The sequence below is a fragment of the Octodon degus genome, unplaced genomic scaffold (genome assembly GCF_000260255.1).
Source record: "Octodon degus isolate 3935 unplaced genomic scaffold, OctDeg1.0 scaffold00042, whole genome shotgun sequence".
NCBI classification, from domain to species: Eukaryota; Metazoa; Chordata; class Mammalia; order Rodentia; family Octodontidae; genus Octodon; species Octodon degus.
In genome coordinates, this window is record NW_004524618.1 from 4871788 (window position 1) to 4876808 (window position 5021).

General features: G+C 42.3%; 1 protein-coding gene across 1 annotated transcript in view; it reads left to right on the forward strand.

Annotated features, from left to right (window-relative positions):
* Sorcs3 (sortilin related VPS10 domain containing receptor 3) overlaps window positions 1–5021 on the forward strand; it is a 621809-nt gene that overhangs the window by 565909 nt on the left and 50879 nt on the right. The gene's annotated exons all lie outside the window — the stretch shown is intronic.

A 5021-nucleotide genomic window follows, 5' to 3' on the forward strand; every position in this document is an offset into this window, starting at 1 on the left:
TCTCTCTCTCTCTCTCTCTCTCTCTCTCTCTCTCTCTCTCTCTCTCTCACACACACACACACACACACACACACACACACTCTAAAGCTCCCATGTTTGGGATTAGAATGTCCCTTGCAAAAGGGACTGTGAGTCTGTAGGGACCCCGAGGTTGTAGGGACACCAGAGATGAGAACGCAGGTGCTGGCAGTGAACACTTGTCATCTACAGACATGGTCACGTCTTCACACACATTATCTAATAGGATAGGATGGATTCTTTTTGTTATTATGTTGGTGGTTATGTTTGTTTTTTTTTAATCAAAAGAAGTGGGCCAGCAGTACATTCCTGAAGCACAAGGGTAAGATAATTCATCTTGGTAATGGCAAGGAAGGGGACTATTGGTAACAGTGGGTCTGGCCATGCCAGTCATTTCTTTGTCTTTGCCAAAGACTTCAGAACAAAACTCCATCGTCTAGAATGTCCTTCGCTCCTCGACTATCAGCCCTTCTGTGTAAGACAGCCACTTTAAATGGGCACTATTCTTCCTTTCAGGACACAAAGAAGTGATTACAAGTGAGATTCCGTGTGTTAACATACTCTCAAAGTGGCGGACAAAATTTACATCAGAGAGAGGAAAATTAAATTCTGGGTAGGTGGCGTGGAGCAGCAGCTCTCGGGTGCGCAGCACTGTGACCCAAGGGGTCTGGCAAGTGCAAATGCTCAGCATCCCTGTGGGTTCCTCGTTTGGGGAATCTGTGTGCACACTCTCGCAGAGCACCTCCAGTGCCAAGATCACGCGAGCTTCTTCAGAAGGAGAGCTCAACAGCACCAGCAACGTCACAGAAGATCATTTAAAGCACAGCATCTGAGTTGGCAACCACGTGCTCCCTGGAAACACTCCCCATCCCTTTCGTGCCGTCACACAACCCATCTCCTAGGTCTTATCTTCAGCTGGTAAATGGAGCTCTTTGTTCTTTCCAGAGAGATACCGCAGGAGTGAGAAGTGTTCCGCACCGACCTGAGCTCTTTAACTTAAGGGGCAAAAATATAGCTAATGAGAAAGTTTTGTCTGAGAACTTGGTGGGTTTTTAAAATATTATTCATCAAAAACAGTCTGGACTCATTTCCTCGTTGAAGACTGAGTAAACTCTTTGTGTGTTTATCATCCTAAAATGATGGACATGGTTTCTGACCGTGGTCATAGGGGAGTCTCATTTTCACAGATCTTTCTGTGAATTTTAACGTGTGTTCTGTGGGTACTTATGAAAAAGGAAGAGAAATACTTGAGAGTTTGAATGACTCCCTATTGTATCCCCTGCATATTTTGCTATTTTTGCTGTGTTTGTGGTTCCTTCAGCTTCCGAAGCTTTAATTAGATGAACAGCGAGTGAATATAACATTAGCTAGAACTGAAGAAGCCAGGTTCGTGCAGAAGAGAGACCAGATACCGCGGTCACTAGGGTACCACGGTGAGGGGTGAGCCCACGGCACGCTCTGGTCTCTTCAGAGCTGAGGGTGAATGGCAGAATAAGAAATGTATTGATGTCTAGAGCCATGAAGGGGTTTTTTACCTGTTGATCTTAGGTAGAGACCATTAAGAAAATAAACAAAGGTCATAATCCTAGCAGTGTGATTATAATTTGGCATTTGGAGTAATAAAGTAATCTTATGGGAAATCAAACTAGCATATCCCCAGTGAAAACATTAGTGTATCAATTCACAGTTTCGGGTAAGACCTTGGAAACATAGTATAAGAAACTCTGGGAGAAGAGCCAAATAAACAAAATGTGGATGCCAAGATACAAATGAGAAGACTCTGAAGCAGACCTCAAGTTCTGACAGCACCTATTTCATATGCATTCACGAAAAGGGCACTGTGAGGTCAGGAACAGACACTGCCAAGAGCTGGGGAGGCCAGCAGCGGAAGCATCCTTGGGCTCAGCATCGGAGCCTGTGCCTCTGGGTGATCCCTGCATCCTGCTCCGCATCAGCCCGGCCATGCGATCAGATGCCAGTTTGAAGTTCTGTGTTCACCTGCCCTGGAGCATCCCTTGTCCCGTAGACCATCTTGTTAGAGCATCTTCCTCTGCTTCGTAACCATCCCCAGAAGGTCCACCTGCTGTGCTTCCCTCCTCTTCCCTTTCCTCTGGCTTAAAGGGGAGACAAACTATTTCTTCCTTCATCTTATGGCTTCAGTTGTCTCTTGGCTTGCCACTGAGTTGCTACAATTCCTGCTCCCATCTTCCTCTGACATTCTCACTGCAGCTCTCTTCTTCTTGTCTAAGGAATCTTGTTATTTGATTTAGAGTCCTGGTGGTCTGGAGTGACCTCAGCTTAAGCTCTTCAACTGAATGACATAAGCAGCAAGCTTGTCTTCCCCCCACGGAAGTCACATTCACAGTTCCAAGAAGAAGACTTGGCTGTGTCTTAGTGGAGGCCACTGTTCAACCCTGTATCTACCAGCCTACCTTTTCTTTTTTTTAAAAAAAGGAAGTTCAATAAACATATTTTTAAAAGAAATAGAAACAATACAAAATGTCACTAAATGAAGTGATAGGAATTCAACAGTGGTAGTCACATTGCATTTTGTTGTCTTCAATTTAGTTGTTCAGGTTACTACATGGAAGCATGCAAAATTGGCCAGAAAAATTAAAAAGCAGAAAAAAAGTCTAAGCATTAAGTGTTCCTTTCAAAAGAACAGTAGAAATCAGCAGTATGCTTCTCCAGCATAGCTTGGGTAATAGTGCTACCATCTTATCTTAAATAGTCTTCTTTCAATAGTCATTAAACTTTGAGGATTGTGAACTCCTTTGAATAATCTAATAAAATATATGTATTTATAGATAATATACATTTTCCAATAAAAATGTTTTTATTTAAAAGTCTAATTAATTCAAAACCCAGCGTTGCCACCAACGCCCTCATGTGTACTGCAGGTTGAAACCTTGACCCTCCGTCCTTTTTGGTGGTAATATCCAAAACCAGCCAGTTTTTCTTTGTGATCAGGCTGATGTAGAAGACTTCAGGAAGTTACTTTTATTCTAAATAAGGTGTACAATTTTGTTGTCTTTTAAGAGATCCTTTTAGGTATTTCAGGTCTCCCTGAAATGTATATTTATATTGATTAAATTGTGTAGGAGAGAACCTTAATATTTTTATTAATTTGTTGTACCAGGGACCAAACTGGGCCATCTCCCTGGCCCTGATATTCTTATTATTTTTTAACTCGAACTGTACCAAGTCTGCTTTTTCTGTGATTCGATGTCACTTCTAGAGGGAAGATCTGACATTTCTCCCTGCTATATCACATCTTATTAAGTTCTGCTTAGCACTTTAGACAGTCAAGACTTCTTGGGTCCTGCTTCTGCCATCAAAGCATATCTATCAACTGTTTCTTCCAGCTTTGTGTTAACAGGAAGTTCAATTTCCATCGACGACCATTATTTTTGTGTCTCCAAGTCATTAATGGCAGTGACGAAGGAAGAGCAGATGACAGATCCTCGCAGCTGACTGGTGGCACTTCCCTCCTGGTTGATTTTAATGCTCTAATTAGGTGCTGTTCAGCCAAATAATTTGACTAGCATCTGGCTCATAATTTTTCTATCTTTTCTTCAGAATTGCTATGGCAGACCTGTCAGCTGCCTTGCAGATATTCAAGTAAATCATATGCCTCATAATTCCTACTTCTCTCTGCCTGGTAATCTTTTCATAGAAAAGAATGAGCTAAGTGTGACATGAAATAGTTCATGGTCCATGAAATAATGAAACTGTTTATAGTAAGCAGCAGTGTTTGGTTTGACATCACTTGTGTTGGCCAACAAAGACTTCAACAAGTCTTCGTTGAAGACTTACCAGATAAGTGGCATTGCCTGTGGGAGGTGGAGGAGGAAGGAAGTGCTTCAGGCCTTCTTCACCCGCTCTTCAGTGTTTTTCTGAAGACCTTATCCATTTAATTCTCTTCTCCTGAAGTAGAAATTCATAGGGAATAGGTATTTTGTTAAAGATTTCAAAAGAGCTGACTTATGACCTTTCAACGAATTCAGAATTAAAGATCAGAAACTCCTTAGCAGGTGACCTGCTGTCAGTGTCTGAGATTTGGACACTGGTAGATTTTCAAGGACGCATGAAAGCAAAGAGCCAGGGGAGAGACAGGTAGATTCAGTGTGCTCTACACAGCATCAGTCAGCGAGGTGGTATGTTCTAGGCTCAGGCGAGGACGTAGCCCCACATGGAGGGAAGAGCCACGCCAAGACCGTTCCATTTTACTGATGGGAAACACCTTGGTCTCCTCCACAACACCTGGTTGGTCTTATTTTAGACAAGGCTCGACAAATTTCATTTAACTTTTATCTGGTAATATATTCAAAGTTGCTTCTTGAGATGTATTTTAAGCCGTAAGACAGAAAAACAATCCTAGTTCTTTCCCTTTTAATTTTTTCATCTTCGTCTTTCAAATAGGAGGAAATGTCTCATGAGAAGAATTTCTTGGTTGATTTGACCACATCAGAATCCTGGCTGGTATTGTGAAGGGTGATTAAATCCTGCTGAAACACAAGCCATCCCATTCCTTAAAAGACTTCCATTGTTTGCAACTCCTGGCATGACTGGCCTCCCCTCTATACGGCTGTGATAGATGCCTTGCTGTGTACCTACGAAACATGTAACCCAAGGGGCATAGGGATGACCAGTGTCTTTTTCCCCATTTTTCTAGAAATGATTGATCATATTTATAGGGCTATCAACTGCTGGCCTTGGAAAAGGTCAGTATTGATTATCTGTGTCACACAAGTGGTTTGCTTCTTTACCGTACATAAATATGAGTCCTTTTTATGAGACTGGTGTGATTTTTCTGGGAAGGAGGAGGGAGAGTGCACGTTAATTTGAGTTGGGGAGTAGTTGGGGAGTTGGACTTTCTACTAAAACACACTTAGATGATGCAGTTACAGGAGAGGTGCCATACTGTGGATAATCCATTCCTAGACTCTCAGTCTCTCTCTCTCTCTCTCTCTCTCTCTCTCTCTCTCTCTCTCTCTCTCTCT